At 41.4% G+C, this 23,426-nt stretch overlaps 1 protein-coding gene and 1 long non-coding RNA gene across 2 annotated transcripts in view; one reads left to right on the plus strand and one right to left on the minus strand.

The window, feature by feature from the left end:
- Positions 1 to 23,426, plus strand: part of SORCS3 (sortilin related VPS10 domain containing receptor 3) — a 617,030-nt gene that overhangs the window by 19,894 nt on the left and 573,710 nt on the right. The window lies entirely within an intron of this gene.
- On the minus strand, positions 3,720 to 5,530 carry LOC104008296 (uncharacterized). Its single transcript, XR_682827.4, has 2 exons — positions 4,561 to 5,530; positions 3,720 to 4,245 (listed from the first exon to the last, which is right to left on the minus strand). It is a non-coding gene; the product is annotated as an uncharacterized LOC104008296 (long non-coding RNA).

The raw sequence follows: 23,426 nt of genomic DNA on the forward strand, positions 1-23,426 counted from the left end.
AGACTGGCTCTTCTCTCTGTGTTGGTCAAGTACTTACAATGATGGATTTTTCTTGGTTTAAGCGGAGGGGCAATTGGGGAGAGCTTTGCTCAGTACCTTTTTTTCCTTTTTAAATTTTATTTATTTATTTAAAATACATATGACATAAAATTTGCCATTAGAATCATTTTTACTGCTACAACTCAGTGCCTATTAATGAAGAACCACTTAAACAGTGACTTCCTCTTGCTCTGTTCTTCACACAATTAAATTCTCTTCTTCAGCATCTGAGCAAATATGGGGATTTCTAGTTTATTCCCCTCTTCTGCCTTCTCCTGTTCTGTCTCTAACCATTTTCTCTTCTTTCTTCCCAGAACAGGGGCCCATGGAGTTGGGAATGAGGACGAGTCTTGTAATATTCAGGGATAAGAAATAGGGGAGTATTTTTCATCTCCCCCTTGACAGCTATGTTATTTATTTATTTATAAAGATAATCATACCTGCTATCACCCAGAGAAAGATATGTGTCTTGCTCTACCACCCTAACTTGTTCTCCTGAAGCAGGGATGGTAATGCCAAATTATCTGCTCCTTGACCATCATGGGCATCCTAGCAATCAGTGACATACCTCAACAGGCAAGCTGCCCTTGTCCAATGCAGTCTTGACATTGTGACTTAGTCTTGGCTAAGCCTTTTTAAGAGGACACTTGCTTGTACATAGCTGAGATCAAACACACTTCATAGTTGAGTTATTACCTATATATTTATTAGTATCATTGTTATTTAAGGTAGTATGATTTGGGAATATAGATAGATAGATAGACAGACAGACAGACAGACAGATAGATAGATAGATACATATCATCCTGCAATAAATAGTTTTTAAAATATCTTGAACAAATTCCTAATTGCACTTCAGTACTGTGATCGATGATGAACAAGAAACAGTTCAGACTTGATCTCGGCCTTCTGGGAACTTAAAATCTAAGAGAAGTATGTGTAGGTGGAAGGATGGAAATCCAAATCAATATTGGAATCAAAAGTGAAGCATCTGGGGATGGGATCCAGCATTTACTGAAGGTCTGCTGTGGGCCGGGTGCCAGTCTTGGGTGCTTTATTTGTGTCAGTTCATTTTTCCCTCATAACTTTATGAGTTGGAGGTTATTACTATCTCTCTTTAACAGAAAACTGTGATGAAGAGAAGTTAGATTATCAAGCTCACATGGCTAATAAGCTTCAGAGTGGGTAATGAAATAGAGGAAAATACAGATGTAAGGTAGTTGAGTCTACTGTATTATTGATGTTGAAATCAGGATATTACAGAGTTTGTGAGTGCGGATAGGCTGAGAGTATCAGAGCAAAAGGGTGGGAGAAGGTAAAGACATCAGCTTTTATTTCATTTTAAAATGACATAATTTTGCAAAAATGATAGACCACAATTAGGATACTCTTACTGTGTGCCAAACATTGAGCTGTAACTTTTGCATTCAGCATCTTGTTTAATCTTCATGGTGACTCGGTGAAGTTTCTACTATTATGAGCCACATTGTAAAGATGAGTAAATAAAAGCATGGTGGGGCTCAATACCTGACCCAGCTCACAAAGCTGGTGAGTGACAGAGCTGCAAGTCCCACGTGGACCATCTGACTTGAGAGCTCCTTACTTGATGAGTTACAGAGCCCACTTCTCCAATTCATACCAGCAAGGGAAGCAAGGCCTCAGCAATGCAAGGTTGAACTGCTGACCCCATGAGGGCTAAGATGGGTTTTCAGCTCCTGGGCCTTTTTTCAATTAGGCTGGCACGTTCTTTTCTAGAAGCCTTCATTGAATATTTGTACTTAAGCTCTGGTGTTTCCAGGCAAAGAGCAAGATGAGTAAAGGCTTGGAGGTGAGAAGTAATAGGGTGTTTTTGGGAACTAGGAGAGGCAGGAAGAGATGGGTCCAGATCCACACAGGCATTGCATAGCCCACTGGCAAACTTGCATGTTATTTTTATAGGCACTGGGAACTCTTAGTAATTTTGAACAAGGGAAACATGTAATTAGCAGTGGCATCAATTGTCCTCAAAACACCACAAAATTCATTCTCCCTACTTCATGGGAGGAAAAAGAAAGGCTCAGAGAGGCTGAGTTTTTGCCTGGAGTCAGTCAGCAACTTGTTAGTGGAAGGAGCAGCAGAAGCCCACACTGCCGTCTCTCCTTCCAGCTCTGGGAGCTGCCGGCTGCCTTCCTTTCACTCTGCCTGTTCCCTTCCCACCTCTTGCCCGCTCCCTCCTGGCACAGTGGAGTCCTCTCCATCATTACAGCAGCCAGTGGGGTTCTGTTGTAATTAAAGGAAGCCAACAGGGAGAAGCAAAGCAGAGCAAGGGAAAAAAGCAACCACCAACACCACACAAACTCCGTAACAACTGCTGTCTATCGCCTTTCATGGGCACTTGCTTGCTTTAAGTACAGCAGAGGGAAACCCCATAGGATGGTGTGGGAAAGCAGGTTATTAAGTTGCCTCCAGGCTGGCAGAGGGGGGATTTACTCCTTTTCTTGTCCTCCTTACCCTGCAGTGCAAAACTGATCAAATATTAAAAGTTGAAAGAGACTTCGAAGGCCATTTAGTTCAACTTCTCCTCCAAGGCAGGGCTTCCTCCATTGCTTTCCTCTCTCCGCATAGCATCTCTGATATGTTGTTATGTGGTGGCTCCCTCGCTCCCCAGCTCCCCACATTTTCTGGATCAAAGCTTAGGTAGGGATGGGAAGACATTTTCACTAGCAAAATACTGGCCACACAAGCCTGTTGTCATTTACGGCAATGACTTCAGAAATGTTTAATTAATTCATTTATCCAATTAGCCTCTTGCTCTCTGAAATGCTTTTGCTAGGTTGCTGAGCAACTAGGACAGACTTTGAACACATGCATGCTGCTGCTGAATGAACCAGGAGCTTTTTCCTTCACCCTGGCAGCCCCCCACTCCTCTTCTTTTATTTTTCTGATGCGCAGTAAAGAACATCTCTATCATCCCCCATCCTTCTCGCCTTCCCCACCCTGGCCTCTCTGAATGTGCACGCTGCCTGCCTTAACACATTTCCAAAGGTAACTTTTATGCCAAGCATTTGTCATGGACAAGGAGACTGACAGGATATATGGGCACACAGAGATGCCTCTGTAAAATAATGAAATTATCTGGGCTCAGGCATGACTTGGGAAGAGCTTTGCTGGTTGTTGGGGGAGGCGAGGGTGAAGGCTGGCTAAGGGTAGGCTCAGATGCATTGGGGAAGAAGGTGCAGTCTGTCTTGGGGTGATGTTGCATTAAGTGCAGCTTGACTAGGCAGCAGTTCCATCTGTCTTTACAGTGTGTCCTTCATGGGGGAATTGTCAGCCATCCCCAGTCTGGAGTGCATTGTGAGCAATAAACAGGAGCGGGGCTTAAGGTGAAAATGAAAGGAAAAATATCAACCCAGGAGGGCAGCAAAATGCCTTGAGGAATCATCCTTGACGTGTAACACATTTCCGTTTAAGGATGTGAAAATGCCACAGGCTGCTTCACTGAGTTAGAATGTTAGAGATGGACTTTGAGCTCAAATTGCCATCATTCTTCGTTTTTACAGATGAGAAAATCGAAGCTCAGGGAGGATAAACTGTTTGCTCAGTGTCTCACAGCCCTGTCCTGCTTATGTCACCACATTCCTCCTCTTAGATTTCATTAAGGGGCCCTTGTCCATAAAATTAGTCACTTGAGTCATCAAAGCTTACTTTTAAAATTTTGACTTTATTTTGGAGTAGTTGAAGTTGGCAGTGAAGATTTGCAGCGCTCAAGGATCTTGGCATCTATCTCCCCATTCACCTTGACATGTGTGTATTGCAGATGCTAGGGGCGCGTGCTTGGGCCCAGTATTCAAATATGAATGAGGAAGGGTCCCTTGTCTTCAAAGAGCTCCCCCAAACCCCTCATGTGGTGGAAGAGATGGACAGTAAAGGAGGAAGGAACTCCTTCTCAGAGACATTAAAGAAGCATTCAGAGAAGAGGAGCTGGGCAATTTGCTGGGCCCAGATCTTACAGTGAAGGGGGCTATGGGGATGGGATGGGGGTGGAGGACATTCCTGGTCAAGGGGACAGCATGGGCCCAGTAAGGAGGCATGAGAGATGGTGACATGTTTGAGGACTGGAGAGTGGCCTGGGAATAGAGCCTTCCAGCTCTCTGGCTTTTCTCTGATACATGGTGGATGGTTTGGTGCTGCCCACACCGACTTCTGGAAGACACCGCCTCTTGCTCTCTGGAATAATAAGAAAGCACAGTTATCTCTATGCATGTATCAGTATGAAAAAGCATATGCCAGGATTCCCGGATAGAAATGACTTCCCTTTGAAGTTAGTTCATAAATAATGATGAAGACCATAAAAGTACACATGCACTGCACACATTTAGCTACTGCTGTGGACTGTGCTTGCTGGGAGCAGAACCTTCAGGAAAACCAGCTGCCCAGAGAAAGAATGAGGGACTATACATTCGCTAAAGCACGGGCTCCCAGAGCCTCCTGTAGGACCAAGGGAGACCTTTTATGGAACAGGGTCTATTCCACGGCACTCACAATTGTAGCAATCACTTAGTCACTCTGAAATTCCAAGAGACAGTCAGAGAAAAAAAGTGGCCTGTGACAATGATTGCCCTGACCAAACCTTTCCAAGGCAGCAGATGCTTCTTTACTTCCAAGCATTGCCCGTCATGATCAAGTTCTTCCTCGAGCAGTGCAGCCACGTTTCCCTGGTGGCAGACATTCCTTTTCCAAGGTTGGGCTTGCTTTTAGAGGGCCCAGAGATGGCAAACAGCATTGTGTAGTGCTCCTTAGTATAAACTCTCCTCTGGGATTGTTCTTAACAAGGTGGTTTGAGTTTCTCTAGGAATTAAGCTGGGGCTGGCTATTATTTTTCTGGTAAGACTTGTTACTCTAAAATGCATATGGGGCCAAAATCACAATAGTCTGTCTTTGGAGCAATCAGACGCACATGGCAATCTAAGGCTCTGGTTAGGAAGAGTCCGTGGGTTCTTATTCAATAAATATTTAATACTTTGGGCTTTGATGGCTGTAGACACTGTCTGCTTGGGTTTTCCTACACCAAAAGGTGAAGTCTCTGGTGGTCACTGCCTCTTGTTTGTTTCTTTGATTTCCTTTGACGAAAAACAATTCTTGTCTTGGTGAGGTCTATTAAATCTGTTCTTTTCCAAAATGGGGCTGGTAGTGCATGGTGGACAGAACTGGAACTTTCCCTCTGGTCATTCCTTGCCATCCCCTGGGTGATTCGGTTTCCCATTTTCTGGGATGTGCTGATAGGGCTTGTCTCCCGCCCCCTCTTATATAAGGAGGCAGGGTGCATCTAGTGCCAGATTTTATTCAACCCTGTAACAATCCCCCCTTTATGACATCACTGCTCATCACCATGGAAACATTTCCTCCGAGTCACAGAGACTGGATTGTGGCATCATAGCATCAGGCAGGAGGAGGAGAAGAGGAAAGGGGAGAGGATTGAAACTGCCTGGAGGGATGAAATGCCAATAAAATAGGACGCAGTCACAGAAATAGGATTTTTCTGTCCGGATCCTTGAATGGAGAATCTAACCATGAGCCGCAGGAATAAACCTTATCTAGCATAAGGAGGAAGAGCTTTTGTGGAATGCAGACCTGGGACCTTTTGTTCCTGTGCAGTATTTCTTCAGGGAAATGGAATAATTTTAATGAGAGCTATCCTGTATTTTGTTTTATTTTAGAGACAGGGTCTTGCTCTGTTGCCCAGACTGGAGTGCAGTGATGTGATCATAGCTCACTGTAACCTCAAACTCCTGGGCTCAAGTGATCCTCCTGCCTCAGTTTCCCAAGTAGCTGGGACTATAGGTGCATGCCTCCATACCCAACTATTTTTTTTTTTTTATTTTTGATAGAGATGGGGTCTCTCTGTGTTTCTCAGGCTGGTCTATCCTGTATTTTATATGCATTTCTTATTTGATCCTCACAAAGTCTCTTTGGACTATTGGATCAGAGAGGTTAAATAACCTGCCTAAGGTAACACGGCTAGAAAATGGCAGAGCTGAAAATTATTAGGGGCATAAGATGTAAACTGTGTTCCCATGCAGCTTAGTGTTGGGAGAGAGAGAGAAGAGAGAAGAGAGAGAATATGTTGGAGACAATTATCAAGTTAATAACATATACATAGTTAAAATTGTGGTAGGTGTCATGAAGAGAACAGACATGATGCTTTCAGTGAGGAGATACTGGAGTGTGCATAGGAACTACTTATGTTTGTATGTTATTAAATTTGGGACAAGGCTTTGAACCTAGTTGGTATGGACTTAGACGTGCAAGGCACTGTGCTGACATATGTACTGACTTTCCCGAGCTCACCTGCTGGGCCCCACAACCAATACACTTCTCCTCAGCTGCTTTTCTCTGCCTATGCCCCATCTTCTTGCTTCTCCATTTGTCTTCTCCCTTCTCCTGAGATCTTCCTGCCTGCCCTCCTCTCTTGATCCTGTTTCTTCCTACTGATCTCTGATCTTCTCTTTCTCTAGACTATAAACTCCTCGAGAGAGAAAACTGTTCCCCTGTTTTATATCTTGGTTTACCCAAGGATCAGGCTCTAGCCTGATCTAGGTCTGCTTCTATGGTCTTCTACAGAAATAAATGAGCAATGTCCCTTTTTAAAGAAAAAAAATGACTACATTTTTCACAGTTAAAAAATATTGTCTAGTAGACTTTTCTTAACAAACGCTGGCTGATAAATGAATGAACAAGTAACAAGTGAGCATTAAAAGGGAACAAAACCCCAGAGTAAATGGCCAATCCTGTGTTGTTCTACAGCTTGTTTGTCATTGTTGTTTGCATAGGTTCATTATGATTGTGATTTTAAGTTGTATTCATGTGATCTAGCCACCTTTTCTCTTAATACAACTGGTCCAAGTCTGTAGGATGGTGTCAGCTTAGTGCTTCACAGGGTTCTAAGAGCTGGGGGTGCTTTGCCATGGACCTCCTCTGGGAGCTGCTGTCCTGGTGCCCCATGTGGCAATAGATGGATGTAAGGAGGCCTCATACTTTCCATTTGTGTCACCTTGCTGAGCTTTCCTTGATTCATCTGAGTTTCAGGAGTGTTTGCCACTTGAGTTCAAGGCGCCTTCGTGGCACTCCTAGGATTTAAAGTGGGCAGGTTGGTCTCAGTTTGGTCTCCAGTGTCTGGGTTACCCAACTCAGATGAGCACCTTGCTGGTTGGAGGTCTGCAATTAGACTTTATTGCAACAGCTGTGTGTGTGTGTGCACGCGCGTGTGTGTGCACGCGCATTAGTAAACCATATTAAGTGCCTTTACTATCCAACCTTGTTCTTTCCAGGGCCTACAGTAACTTGGTCTGACTTCTAAGGGGGCCCTTCTGGGCCTGCTTTATTGATTCTATCAGAACCATTTATGACGGGCACATGTAGAACTACTAAGTGCCTTTTTTTCCTCTTTTTCTTTGTTAAGTGTTACATGGGGAGTGAATAGTGAATTAATTAAGATCACAGGGTTTGGAGTGAGAGAGACAAGAGTTTGATCCTGGTTTAGCCTCTTACCAGCTATATGGTCTTGGGCAAGTTACCTATATTCTCTACATTTAAATGTCTTCATATACAAAATAGGCATGAATATATATTAGTACCTACTTCATAATGTTGATATTCAGATTCAGTGAGATACACTTGTATTGTCTTACCATGATGTCTGTCTCATCAAAATTAACTGTATTTAAGTGGGTCAAATGTACCATTTGCATATTTTCCCCAAAAATTATGCAAATACTTTTTGAACTCAGAATAAAACTTGAACTATAGCACAGATCATATCTAGACTTTCTCAAGTTTGAATTAGAAGGGTCAGAATAATTGGCATTTTAATTGTTCACCATTTACAGGCACCATAGGTGAAGGGAGTCTAGGAAGAATAACTCTTAGTTGGAACTAATTCCCGAGAGCCTTATCAGATATTAGAGATATTTTCCCCAAGTGCGATTCTGACATTAGGACTGTTAAAGCAAATTAAACAGGTGCAGTCCCCTCCCTCTGAGAGCAAAGAGTTATCTTCCAGCGGGGAAGTTAGTTCAGCTGGACATGTGTCTGTGTTGATATGCACATACACTTCAGCAGAGAGAAGTGTTAAGAACAAGCACTGCCACTCAAAAGTGGCTCTGTGACTTTAGGAAGTCAGTTCATCTTTCTGGGCCTCCAAATCTTCAGTATAGAAGGGGAAAGGGTAGTAGCTACTATATGCTTTTTCCCTTCAGCATGTTTATTGATGTATAATATACATGTACTAGAGTGCACAGGTTTAAAACATTTATTATTTTTATTGTGGCAAAATACACATAACATAAAAGTTTACCATCTTAACCATTTTAAAGTGTATAGTTCAGTAGCGTTAAGTACATTCATAATGTTGTACCAGCGTCACTGCCATTCATCTCTAGAACGCTTTTCATCTTGCAAAACGAACTCCATACACATTAAATAATTAGTCCCCATTCTACCCTACTTCCAGCCCTGACAACCATCATTCTACTTTGTGTCTCTATGATGTTGATTACTCTAGCTACCTTAATAAGTGGAATCATATAGCATTTGCCTTTGGAATATTTCACTTAGCATGATGCCCTCAAGGTTCATCCATGTTGTAATATGTGTCAGAATGTCCTCCCTTTTTAAAGCTGAATAATATTCCATTGTATGTATTTACCATGTTTTGTTTATCCATTCACCTGTTGATGAACACTTGGGTTGCTTTCATATTTCAGCTATTGGGAATAATGTTGCTATGAACATGGGTATATGGTATACCAGTATCTCTTTGAGATCCTGCTTTCACTTCTTTTGGGGAAATGCCCATAAGTGGAATTGCTATATTATATTGTAGTTCTACATTTAGTTTTTTGAGGAACCATCACACTGTTTTCAATAGTAGCTGTACCAATAGAACACAAGTCTTCCAATTTCTCCACGTCCTCACCAACACTTTCTGTTTTTTTTTATAGTAGTCATCTGAATGGAAGAAGTAGTAGCTCATTGTAGTTTTTATTTTTATTTCTCTAATGATTAGTGATATTGAACATCTTTTCATGTGCTTATTAGTCATTTGTGTATCTCCTTTGGAGAAATGTCTATTCAAGTCCTTTGCCCATTTTTGAAATTGAGTTGCTTGTTTTGTTGTTGAGTTTTGGGAGTTCTCTATATATTCTGCATGCCAACCCCTTATCAGATGTATGATTTGCAAATATTTTCTTCCATTCTGCAGGTTGCCTTTTTACTCTGCTGATGGCATCTTTTGATATATAAAATTTTTTAATTTTCATAAACTCCAATTTTTCTCTTTTGTTGGCTATGCCTTTGGTGTTGTATCTAAGAAATCCAATGTAGTGAAACTTTTCCCATAAATTTTCTTCTAAGAGCATTATGGTTTTAGGTCTTACATTTAGGTCTTTTATTCATTTTGAGTTAATTTTTATATATGGTGTTAGGTATTTAATTGTTTTCTATCAAGTTTTCTCAGCACCGTTTATTGAAAAGACTGTCCTTTCCCCATTGAATGGCCTTTGCACCTTTCTCAAAAATCATTTGACCATTTATATGAAGGTTTATTTCTGGGCTCTATTCTACTGGTTTATGTATCTGTCTTTATGCTAGTGCCACACTGTTTTGATTACTGTAGCTTTGTAGTAAGATTTTATTCAGGAAGTATAAGTCTTCTAGATTTGTTTTGCTTTTTCAGGACCGTTTTAGCTATCCAGGCTCCCTTGAGATTCCATATGAATTTTAGGATGGGCCTTTCTATTTCTGCAAAAAACATCATTGGGATTTTGATAGAGATTGCATTGGATCTGTAGATTGCTTTGGATAGTATTGACATTTTGACAATATTAAGTCTCTTGTTCATGAACATGGGGTTTTTCCATTTATTTATGTCTTTAATTTCTTTCAGCAGTATTTTATAATTTTCATTGACAACTCTTTTCTGTCCTTTGATAATTCCTAAGTATTTTATTATTTTTACTGCTATTATAAATGAAATTGTTTTCATAATTTTCTTTTCCAATTGTTCCTTGTTAATGTAATGATATGCAATTGATTATTGTCTGTATCCTGCTACTTTGCTGAATTTATTAGTTCCAATCTTTTTTTAAACTTTAAGTGTTCTACATACTATATCATATCGTCTGTAAACAGAGATAATTTTACTTCTTTCTTTCCAATTCGTACGCCTTTTTTTTTCTTGCCTAATTGCTCTGGTTAGAACTTTCAGTACTGTGTTGAACAGTATTGGTAAAAGCCAGCTTCCTTGACTTGTTCCTGATCCTAGAGGAAAAGTTTTCAGTCTTTTATGATTGAGTATGATGTTAACTGTGTTTTTTTTTTTAATATGGCTCCTATTATGTTAAGGTAGTTTCATTCTTTTACTTTTTTTTTTATTTATTTATTTATTTTGGCGACAGAGTCTTGTTCTGTTGCCCAGGCTGGAGTACAGTGGCACAATCTGAGCTCATTGCAACCTCTGCCTTCCAGGTTCAAGAAATCCTCCTACCTCAGTCTCCCAAGTATCTGGGACTACAGGTGTGTGCCACCATGCTTGGCTAACTTAAATATTTTTTTTTTCTTTTGTAGAGATGAGGTCTTACTATATTGCCCAGGATCTTGAACTCCTGGGCTCATTTTTTTCTGCCTCAGGCTCTCAAAGTGCTGGGATCACAGGTGTGAGCCACCATGCCTGGCTGGGGTAGTTTCCTTCTATTCCTAGTTTGTTGAGTGTTTTTATCATGAAAGGGTTGGTGGATTTTGTCAAATGCTTTTTCTGCATCAACTAAGGTGATCGTGTGTTTTTTTCCGTTTCATTCTGTTAATGTGGTATACTGGTCAATTTTCATATGTTGAACCATCCTTGTATTCCAGGAATAAATACCACTTGTCATGGCGTATAATCCTGCTAAGATGCTGCCACATTTGGTTTACTAGTATTTTGTTGAGGATTTTTCCAGCTGTGTCAATAAGGGATACTGGTCTATAGTTTTCTTTTCTTATAGTGTCTTTGACTGGCTTTGGTATCAGGGTAATTAATGCTGGCTTCATAGAATGAGTTAAAGAGCTTCCCCTCCTCTTCAGTTTTTTGGAAAAGTTTAAGAAGGATTGGTGATAGTTCTTTAAATATTTGGTAGAATTCACTGGTGAAACCATCAGGTCCAGGGTTTTTATTTTTTGGAAGATTTTCGGCTACTTAATTTCCTTACTGTTATAGGTCTATTCTGATTATCTACTTCTTCATCATTTAGTGTTGGTAGGTTTTGTGTTTCTAGGAATTTGTCCATTTTATCTAAGTTTTCCAATTTGTTGGCATACAATTGTTCATAGTACTCATTTATAGTCCTTTCTGTTTCTGTAGAATCAATAGTAATGTTTCCAGTTTCATTTTTTATTTTAGTGATTTGAGTCTTCTCTCTTTTTTTCTTAGTCTAGTGAGGTAAATATTTGTCAATCTCACTGATCTTTTCAAATAACCAACTTTTGGTTTCGTTGATTTTCTCTAGTGTTTTTCTGTTCTCTGATCTCTGTTCTGACCTTTATTTTTCCTGTCTGCTAGCTTTGGGTTTAGTTTTCTTCTTTTTCTAGATTCTTAAGTTAGGTTATTGATTTGAGATCTTTCCTGTTTTTTAATTGTAAGTGTTTATAGCTATAAATTTCCCCCTTAGGACTGCTTTTGCTGCATCCCATAAGATTTGGTATTTTGTGTTTTTGTTTTCATTCATCTCTAAGTATTTTCTAATTTCTGTTTTGATGTTTTCTTTGCTGCATTGTTTGTTTAAGAGTGTGTTGTTTAATTTTCATTGCTGCTGAATAGAATGTTCTGTATATGTTTATATCTAAGTGGTTTATTGTATTCTTTCATTTCCTTATATTTGGTCTAGTTGTTTTATCTATTTTTTGAGGGTAAAGTATTAAAATCTTCAACTGTTATTATAAAGCTATTTCTCCCTTCAATTTTGTAATGCTTTTACTTGATATATTTTCATGGTCTGTCATTAAGTATTCATAACTGTTGCATTTTCCTGCTGTTCTGAACCTTTTATTAATGTATATTGTCCTTCTTTGTCTCTTGTTTACAACTTTTTTTGATTTAAAGTCGATTTTGTTAGATATTAGTATAGTCACCTTTGTTCGCTTTTGGTTAATGTTTGCATGGAATTTTTTTCTCATCTTTTCACTTCCAATGTGTTTGCATGTTTGGATCTAAACTGAGTCTCTTATAGACAGCATATAATTGGATCATGTCTTAACAACCCATTCTTCCAATCTCTGCTTTTGATTGGAGAATTTAGTCCATTTACATTTATAGTTAATTACTGATAAGGAGGTACTTACTTCTGACATGTTGATATTTGTTTTCTATATATGCCTTACAGCTTTTTTGCCCCCCATTTCCTGCATTACTATTTTCTTTTGTGTGTGTTTAGTTGATATTTTTTGTAGTAAAAAAAGTAAGTTTATTTCTTATTTCCGTGTGTGTGTGTGTGTGTGTGTGTGTGTGTATTTTTTGATGTTGTTGTTTGTTCATTTGTTTTTGAGGCAGAGTCTCACTCTGTTGCCCAGGCTGGAGTGCAGTGGTGTGATCATAGCTCACTGCAGCCTTGAATTCCTGGGGACAAGTGATCCTCCTGCCTCAACCTCCTAGGTGCATGCCACCATGCCCAGCTAATTTTTAAATTTTTTTTGGTAGAGACAGGGTCTTGCTATGTTGCCCAGGCTGATCTCAAATTCCTGGGCTCAAGCAGTCCTCCTGCCTTGGCCTCCTATAGTGTTGAGACTACAGGCATGAGCCACTGCACCCAGTCTCCTTTTGTATATATTCTATAGCTATTTTCTTTGTGGTTACCATAGGGATTATATTTAACATCTTAAAGTTATAACAACTAACTTAAATTTATACCAGCCTAACTCCAATAACATAAAAAACTCTCCTCCTTTAACAGCTCTATCTTCACCCCTTTTGGTTGGTGATGCCATAATTACATCTTTATACATCATGTGCCCAAAAATGTAAATTAATAATTCTTTGAAATACATTAGCTAGCTAGCATACATTTTGAGTGTCCATTTCAATGAAGTTTCAACACCTGATTACGCTGATGTTACTCACCACCCAAACAAGATCAAGACATAGAACAATTTATAGCACTGCAGAAAGCTCCTTTATGTTTGCTGTAGACCAGTAGTCTCTCCCCCTGGGAATAATCAATGTTCTTTCTTCTATTAAGTTTTGTCTGTTCTTGAAAATCATATAAATGGAATAAGACAGCATGGTAGATGGCCACTATATGCAGCTCTAATGTGGTTCTAACAGCCTTTGCCTTCTAATATTCCTATCCTTGTACAGACTCCTCCCCTGGGGTGTGGACTGGACTCAGTAACTTGCTTGTAGTGAATAGTATTTGGCAAAAGTGATGGGGTATCACTTCTGAGATTAGGTTACAAAAGACTTTGGCTTTCATTTTGATTTTGTGGTCTCTGGCTCTCCTCATTTGCTCTGATGAAAAGCCTTTGTGTTTTTAGCTGCCTTATTAGCAACAACCAATGAAGAATTAAGGCCCTTGGCCCTATATCCATAGTGAGTGAGGGAAGCAAATCTTCCCTCAGTTGAGCCTTGAGATTACGGTAGCCTGGCTGACATCTTTCGTAATGCCTTGTGAAAAATTGTGAGCTGGAAGACCCAGGTAAGATGTACCTGCATTCCTGACCCACAAAAATTGTGAGACAATAAATATCTGTTGTTTTAAACTGTTCAGTTTTGGAATAATTTGTTACACAGCAATAGATAGCTAATATGTATAATCCTTGTATTCTCTTTTTTGTTAAGGGTTTTTTTTCAATTAACATTATGTCTGTGAGATTTAACCCTGTGGATATATATAACTTTAGTTTGTTCTTTTTATTTCTCCATAGTATAGGAATATATCCAAATTATCTATCTATTCTGTAATTCATGGACATCTGACTTGTTTCCAATTTTTGGCTATATGAACATTCCTGTACATTTTTTGGACATCTGTACTCATTTCTTTGGCATATATACCCAAGGGTAGACTAGCTGGGTCATAAAGTAGATTTTAGTAGATACCACCAAGTAATTTTCCAGAGTGGTTGTACCGATTCTACTCCCTCCAGCAATGGATGAGATTTCTAATCATTTCACTTCCTTGCCAATGCCTAATTTTTTTTAACGTTTTTCATTTTAGTCATTCTGTTGGGTATGGTGATAAATCCCATTGTGGTTTTTAATTCAATTACTGAGATGTTGAGCATTTTTCATATGCCTAATGGCCATTTGGATATATTCTTTAGTAAAATGCCTGTTCAAGTATTTTGTCCATTTTATATTGCATTGTCTATTTTTAAGTTAGATTTGTAAGTTCCTTATTTTCTGGACTTGACTTCTTTGTCAGATATATTTATTGTAGATATCTTCTTACAGTCTGTTCTTAATTTTAATGAAATACAATTGAGTATTTTTTTCTTTTAAGGTTATAAAATCTTTGTCTATTCCAAGGTCAGGGAGATAGTCTCCTATGTTTTATTCTAGAAGTTTTATTGTTTTAATGTTCACATTTAGGCTCGTGATTCTTCCAGAACTTGTTTTATGTGTTGAGTGTCTGATGTGACGAAGGGGGCCAATTTCATTTTCTTTTCTCATATAGAACTCCAGATGGCCCAGCACCATTTACTGGAAAGATGTCTTTGTTGCAAATCAGGCGTCTTACTTGTGTGTCCATTTGTGAACTTTCTATTTGGTTCCATTGCTCTATTTTCCTATCCTAATACCAACATCACACTGTGTTAATACTGTAGCTTTATAATCAATCTTATTATTTGGTAATCTAAGTTTGCCAATCTTATCTTTTTTTCCTTCATAATTGTCTTGGCTGTTTTGGACTGTTTGTGTTTTCATAAACATTTTAGAATCACTTGCCAATTTCCACAAAAAAATCCTGCTAGGATTTTAGGGTAGGATTATATCAGTCAGTAAGCTTGGGGAAGAGGAACCTTTTTAAATTTTCCTTAATTTCTCTCAGCAGTGTTTCATACTTTTCAGTTGAAAGGTCTTGTACATCTTTCAATAGATTTATTCCCAGGGATCTGATGCTTTGTGATACCTTAAGTGGGAATTTAAAATTTTTCATTTTCTAATTTTTGTTCCTAGTATAATCTTTAAATTGGATTTTCATTATGTCATCTGTGAACAAAGGTGTTTTGTGTCTTCATATCTTTTATTTATACCTTTTATTTCATTTTCTTGCCTTATTGAACAGGTTATGACCTACCCACAGTGTTGAATAGAAGTGGTGGTAGACATAATTCTCTTGTTCCTGAGTTCAGGGGAAAACATTCAATATTTCCCTATGAATCATCGTGTTTGCTATAGGTGGTTATGGATACTTTTTACTAGGTTATGGATAAAAGCCTCTTTTTCAAGTCTAAGTTTTGTTGACATCATCTAATTGTATGGAAAAAAGGAAAAGCTAATATATAGAAGGAATAATGATGATAACATGGGTAAGAACAAGAGAAGCAAGAGAGAAAATGAGGTAATGGAGTATGTAAAATAGGAGAATAAAAGAAGAATTTTTGGGGTGCCTCCTATGTTCCAGGTGCTCTGAGAGCCAAGTTAACTTGTGATAGGACATAGGGCTAGTGAGGACTGGAGGCTGGAGGAGAACCCAGATCTTCTGAGAATCAGAGCTTATTCTTTCTACTGCACTCAGAGGAAGAGTAAACAAAGGGGAAGATTTGTAAGGAAGAGAACAGTTACTCCCAAATCCTCCTGTAAGCCTAGGGCATTGTGTCTTTTTTCTGTCTCTTTCATCTCTTTTTTTTCTGTTTCTTTCTCAGTCATGTGATTTCTAGGTCTTGACCTTGATCTTGAATTTTAACTTGATTTCATTCTGTCTCCAGTGGTCGAATGGTAGTGTGTGCCTTCTCTCCACTTCCATCCAGATCATATGAGGTTCTTGTGTTCTGAGACATCTCTTATTTTAATTCAGCTTTTGAGACACCCATTACATAATGCCAGTTCACCCTGGTCACTCAGATCACAATGGCTGGGGCATGAGATTAATGGTCATGTCTGGATCCTCTTTGGTGTCATTGTCAGCACTCTGCAAATCATGGTTATCCAGTGCACTGGGACACACAGAATAAGCGGGTTGAGCAAGGTTCAGGCTGCAGTGAAGGCTGTAACTACCCCTGAGAAGTCCAACCTTTTGTGGTAACAGTCACGTTTATCTCCTGTGGCTGTGGACTCCATTTCAAACCCAATCTGGGCATGTTTGGGAGAGAGGCTGCTCCCCTGTTGCCTGAGCTTTTGGCAGCTGGGCCAGCTCCCCTGTCGGTTTGCTTTCTCTTTTGCAAAGTCTATCCTGAGGCTATTATTTGGTTTTCTAGCCTTGACTGAATTAGGATGGTTCCATTTAAAGTGAAAACAATATAACACAACCTTAAAAAAGGACTGAAGAAGAAACAGAATAAAGAGAGGTTGAATGCAAATGTGTTTTGCAGTGTTTTAATGTATTCGGGATGTTCCTCTAACATTAGCCAGCCTGTTGCAGCCTGCCCAGGAACCTGGTGCATTTGTTGTGTGGCAGAAAAGGTTGCTGAACAAGAGGCTGAGGTTTGGGCTGAGAAGTTGCCTGAGGCCTCCTGAACCATCATCTTCATTACTGAAACATTAAACACCCTTTGGTCCCCAGGGCTTGCTATCAGAGCAGTTGGCTCAGAGGACGAAATGTGGCAGGAATGAGGCCATTATCTGCCATTATCCTGTTGTTCTGTAAGATATCCCTATATCCCACCTATATCCCACCCCAGTAGCCAGTTGTTTCTCAGTGTGACTTTCTGGAGAAAGTGTGGATAAATCAAGATCATCCATCTTCATTCCTGGAAACATAGGGGGTGAAGAGAGAGAGAGAGAGACTGACTGCATATGCTTAGCAAAGAGGACCAATCTCATTATTACATTTAAAATATTTGTTTCCTCCCTTTTGCAGTGTTTTAAAGTATGAAGGATGATGACCAGACATTTGTTTAAAGCAGGAGGCACACCCACTTCCCAGGAGCTTGCATTCTAGTAATGACAGAATCCATGTCAATGTTAGACACATGTGTGCATGGTCTGGCCTTCAAACAATTAAACAATTGTGAGGTTGCCGAAGTTAAATTTCTTACCTGGGCATAGACCCATTGAAGCAACAATAAAGGGAGTGTACTTTAAGAATACACATGGAAGACATCTTTAGGCTTTAGTAATAAAAAGCCCTGTTTGATCAAGGAGGTTCTCGTTATTTGGGATAGACTGGTTGGGTGAACTAGACCCAGTTCACACAAGTGACTTATAGAGAGTTCAGAGCTGAGAAAGCAGCTGTTAAGTGTGTTCCTATGTGTAAGCACGTACACATCCCTGGCACATAGTAAGTGTTCTGTCAATATTAGTGAATATGACTATTATTGATGAAACAGAAGTAAAGATTAAAAACCATCTGAGTCTGGTAACCAAATCCCTAGGGTCAGAGTTTCTTTCATTTAGGGTAAAAGACACTGGCCAGTGCTGGAAAGTGAGTTAGACTGGATGTGTCCACATGTTTGTAAATGTTTTACCTGCCTCTTTGATGATTCTTCTTGGCCTAACCTAATAGGGCATGTGCTCAGGACTTGCTGCCCCTACTGTTAGCCTCCTGAGGGCAGGGACCACATCTGTCCCAGTAGTTCCTAGCCAGTAGAGTATGATATGCTCAAAATATATTGTTGCAATAATTGAATGATATTTTCAAAATGAGTCAGCAACATCTGTGGTATCCCTCAAAGTTGATACTATGGAGGTTTAAAGAAATAATAGGAACATGCCCATCACAAAGCCCTGCTCTGTTTCCTCCCCTCCCAGTGTTATGTTCAGCTCTTGGAGCCCAAGCCAAACAACAGAATCATTCACTGAGGGAAAGCAGGACAGGGAAGGATACTGGCACCCTATTGTAAAATAAACCATTACAAATATAGGTTCATTTACTCTGGAGGAGAGAAGACTTTGGGAATGAAAGTTCTAAACATTTGAAGGGCTTTTATACAGAAGAAGGATAAGAATTGTTCTCTGTGGCCTCAGAGGACAAAAGTTAGAATGTGGATGAGAAGTTGCAAGGAGGTAGACTTTCTTGCACCATAAAGAGGAACTATGCCATGGAGAGAAGTGGTTGGCAGAGTCCTGGGATCTGTTTGGGTACCTGCTGAGTGGTTAATGTGTGTGCAAGATTTTGGAATCTACCTTCAGAATTTCTTATAAAGTAGAAATTAAATAAGATGAGAACTGGGGTCTCTTTCTTGTGGGGAGGGAAGTAAAAGCTGTTGTAGTGGCCCAGGTAGACCAATTAGGGCTGCTGAGAACGTTGTCTACCTTGAAAGAGAAATGAAGGGACCCACCAGTTACTATGAATCAGGAATATTACCAGATGCTTTCTTTACATAGAGTTACTTGTCTCATAACACTGGGAGGTTAGTATTGAAGGAAACATACTCACCGAGGTAGAGTAACCAGTCCAGGGCTCACTTTTCCTGTCTTAATCCTCTCCTGGAATACTGTGTTGTCAACTGGATCCCCTTTACACCAAATCCACTTTTTCTTCATCTAAATAAATGACTCCTGGGTAGAATATCCCTGCCTCAAACTGTTCTGGAACTTTCTTCAGGGACTTGGATGGCCTTCTAAGCACTGGATTTTGCCTTGTCAGTCAAGACCTTCTTCTCTTTCCTGCAGAGTCCTTGCCGAGGGCTCTTGATTGCAGCATTCCATTTCTTTCCCTCTGCCTTGGTGGAGGGTTTCAGAGAGGGTTCTGTTGACCTTCTTTTAATTGCTAATAATTATTCAATTTTATATAGCCCACAGTGATAAATATTCATGAAAAGCACAGTGTATCAAGATCCAACACTTTAAGCTATTGTGTTTTTTAAATTAAACTGAAACATGGGATTAAATGCAATAAAACGAAAAAAAGAGAGCATATATTGTTATCTATTTCAGTCCTGCTGTGAGACTGCATGGGAGGCCTATAGGAAACCTTGACCTGGGTGCTGCAGTGTTCTGTCCTAAAGTATGTAAGGGAGACCTCTAAAACATCTGGACCGGCTGGATTCATTCATTCATTCACACATTTATTCATTAATTCACTCAGCACACATTTACTGATTGCTACCATGAGCCTTCCTAGTGCCTCTCAGAGGGATACAAATAGACTAGAACAGGGACCCCAAGGAGCTCACTGTTGAGTCCTAGATGAGGCAGCTGCATGAATCAGCCATGCCAGAGTTGCATAGTAAATACAAGTAAGCACATAAAACAGCATTCACACGGGGGCAGTGAGCAGCTGCCTGGGGTGGTAGATGTGGTGTTGTAGAGGAGGTGGTCCCCATCAGGACTTAATACTTTATTAGTCCTGCCTTCAGTGCATCTTTTCTCAACCTAGTGAGTCTCATCTCCAGGCATGTGCCAGAAGCAGGCCACCGACCTTCTCCTCTTTCCCTGGAGAGGCTGTCCCCCGTGTGGACTCTGAAGTCAGGCTGCATGGGTTCACATCCCAGCTCTGCCACTTCCCAACTGCATAACCGTGGGTGAGTCATTTGACCTCCCCATGCCTTAGTTTCCTTATCTGTAAAATGGGGATAATTCATAGAACCTACTGTACAGGATTGTTGTGAGGGCTAAACTAGTAACTGCACGTGAGGGGCACAGACCAGTGTCTGGCACACTCGAAGTGCCAAAATGCTGACACGCTTTATTATTATTTGTGCCGAGGCCTTGGCCCATGACTTCCAGGTTCTCTGGGGGGCTCTTGTGAGGTTTTGCTCTGTAGGAAGCAGGCAAGCTGCAGGTGCGCCCTTGTGGAGAGTTCTGAATCGCTCCTGAGAGCTTCTCTCAAGCACCAGCAAGAAGGAGGCAACGAAAAGCCTTAGCAAATACCTCCCAGACCACCAGCCTTCAGAAGGAGCAGGAGGCCAGGCAGGCCCTGCGGGGAACAGAGAGCAGGAGGGACAGGCGCCAGGGCAGAGAGCAAACTCCCTAGGACCCCACCTGCCGCAGAGCTCCGCCTCGGTTGCCTTCTCTCCCGGGAAGAGGACCAGCTTGCGCATGCGCTTGGGCGTAACGCATGCCGGTCTCCCTGCTTTCCCACTTTAAAACGGGAAATGTACGTTATTTATTTGCAGCGCAGGCATGGGGAGACGCTCATGAATCAGCATGGGGATTTTCTCCAAGTAAACAAACCCACTTTCTGGAGAGGCGGTTGCTTTTTCCAGCCTGAGAGATGAGAGAGCTGGAGAGCGCAGCAGCGCCGCAGGCTTCCTGGCACCCTGGAGTCCTTTCCCGGGCCGACTCCGTCATCCTCCCCCGCCCCTGCCTGCAGTGTGGGGGCTGCTGAGCGAACCCAGGCCCCAGCCCTCCCACGGAACACCACCAGGCTCGTCTTTTTGCGTCAATTCACCCAATAGCTGTTTGAAGTCCAAGATGGGCTGCCAGGGGCTGTGGGCTGAGGAAGAGGCTCTGGGGCACTGCTTGGTGGGATGAACAGTTCAGATTGATTTTGCTTAGGGGCCTTGGTTTGCACTCTAGCCCTGTGTGGCTTTTAGGGAATCGCCAACCCTCTCTGAGCCTAGGTTCTTTCTCCATCACTAGGGGATTGATCAGAATTGAAGCCAGAGTCTTTCCCATGGCCAGTTGCACCCTCACCTCATTCCTGTCTGCTCCTCTAGCTTCCTGGGTCCATCTACACTAGCCTCTCTGTTCTCCAATACCCCAGTAAAGCTCCTGCCCCAGGGCCTTTGCATGGACGGCTCCCTTTCTCGGAATGCTCTGTCCCCTGATAGCTGCATGGTTCATTCTCTCCTCTTCTGGTTTTTACTTAAATGTGTCTTCTCAGTCCTGTCCTGGCCACCCAGTCTAATACTGTGTTCCCCTCCACATATTTCCCTTTTTTTCCTGCCTTAGTTTTCCTCATGTAAATGTCCTGCATATTGTATATTTTAATGATTTATCTATTGATTGCCTGTCCTCTGGTGGGAATGCAGTCTCCATGAAGACAGATTTTGTCTGTTTTGTTTCCAGGCTGCCATGTGATACTGTGAAGGGGCTGGTGGGGGGAGTATTACAGAGGTGGGGAAACTTAGCAAGGCAAGGTGGTAGAAACATTTTGCGATTGTGTGCTTTCTGGCTCTCTTTTATTTCCAGAGCTGTGAAATTTAGTGGCCTCTCCAGAAAGCAGTTTGTTTACTTGGAAAAAATCTTCATGCTAGTTCATGAGCATCTCACCTGGCACACCTGGCCCAAAGTAGGTGTCTAATAGTTGGTGAATGAATGAATATGAGGCCAGGTCCTGGGGCTGCATGGCCTGGACTCTTGCACGTATCACCTTTGTGAAGCTGGGCCAGTTTCTTAGCCTCTCTGGCTTTGGCTCCCTTTCCTGTAGAAAGGGGTTAATGATGTAACTACCTTGTAAGGTTGTTGGAGGACTCTGTGTGAATCTGAATAAGGCCTGAACCTTATAAGTCCTCAGCAGGTTAGCTTTTATTTTTAAAAGTACTTTCAGCTCTAACATTCTAATTCCAGGCAGAGGGGTGCCTCCTATGGAACTTGGGTCAAGTCCTTAAGGAATAACTTATGTAGGCAATAGTATGGTTAATGCATCCTGCCTCCCAGGCTGCTCTGGAAGAGGTTGGGGGCTGCTGGTCAAATTGCAGGAGATGCAGCTTTCTCCAGCATATTTATTTTGCTAAAATCATTGAAGAAACACATCTAGGCAGAAAAGTATTCCAAAATGACACCTGCGTTAGGAAACTTGGAGGCTGTGGGTCGGGTACCAGGAGGAAGGTTGGGATGGAGGGGTCTGGCCCTGGCTCCTGAAGCAAACCATGAACTGCTCTTGAGGGCAGATGCAGCAGCCCCTGAAGCTCTCTGCTTTCTGCTCCTGAGTCTTGCTCAGGCCTGGTCCAGGATTTTATCTAGTTGTTCAGTTCTTCCCTGGCATCATGGCCATTGTGGGGGCCATTGGCTTTTAGCCAGTACTCTGGGATCTCTACCCACCCTTGACATCTAAGCATGCTTTGGCTCAGGGCCTCACAGACCACAGAAGCAGGCCCTAAATGTCCTAGGAGTAGGGACACTTGTCCTCAACCTGGTGCATCCCCAGCCAACTTTACAGTGGACCATTCAAGTCAAGGTAACATTGGACCTGGGTCATGAAGAGTCCAGGGAACAAAAGAAGACTTTGAGAAGGAGAAAGCCTTTTTAAATTTGGGGCACAGTACTCAAATAGGAAGTTTGAGTACAAGTCTGTGTTTGCCTCTTGGTCTTAGAGACAGGATACACTTCTCAGGGCTAAAGTGCCCAAGACTCCACGTACTTTGGATTCAGATAGAGCAGATGCTTGGAAATGAATCCTCACTGCCCACTTCTGTTCCTCATAATTGTTCTTTATGGGGAAGATAAAAGAAGTGGCCAGCTAAGACCTATCTGGTGAGTCAGTATATCTTCCAGGATGATTTTTGCCCTCAGCATGAAGCCTTGAGTAAGAGAGGAGTGAGCAGGAGAGAAAGGTATTTTTACCCTTTTGCCTTGATGCTATCATGATGGCTCATTGTATAGATGCCGTGGGTAATTTTTAGTGCCAGGTGGTATTTGTCACCTGATTTTTGTCCCAGCCAAACAGCAGCTTGGAGAGGGGAAGCTAGGTATGGGAGGGATTGGCCTTAGGACTTAGAAGTGACAGGCTCGCCAGTTGGCTCACTGGCAGCACCAGTGGCTGGCAAGGTCTGGAATGGGTCCCTCCACATCCATGAAAAGTCTTATTGTCCAGCCAAACAAACAATTTGCTTATTCCTGCTGCATGTGTTTGGTAAGCATCTTCTATATGCTGGGCTCAGGGCTCTATGCTGGGGATACAAGATAGTAAGACCAAGGCCCTCTCATTGAGTTATAACCATCTCAGAGGAGAGCCTTAGAAAGCCTGCAAAGCTCTCTAATAGGGGTCTATAGAAAGCTCTATAGTAACAGAGAATGTTGTCTACATTTACATGCTATCACCTCCACCAGGAGAGTTCACAGAAGTGACACAGTTACTGTATCTTGAAGGTTCCAGGAATCAAGGTGGTAATTCCGCTGTGGCTCAGGGATGGCTCTGGCATGAGGCACCCCTGGTCTTGACACTCTCCAGGGATGTGACCCTGGACTGGTAAAGGGCTGTGAGTCTCAGCTTCCTCAGCTGTAACCCAGGAAGCATGGTACCACCTTATAGGGTGGCTGCGAGGATTAAAGGAGGTGCCATTCATAAAGCATGCCTGGCATGTGGCAGGGAATGGAGCTGTTATCATTCTGT

Source organism: Pan troglodytes, chromosome 8, assembly GCF_028858775.2.
Source record: "Pan troglodytes isolate AG18354 chromosome 8, NHGRI_mPanTro3-v2.0_pri, whole genome shotgun sequence".
NCBI classification, from domain to species: domain Eukaryota; kingdom Metazoa; phylum Chordata; class Mammalia; order Primates; family Hominidae; genus Pan; species Pan troglodytes.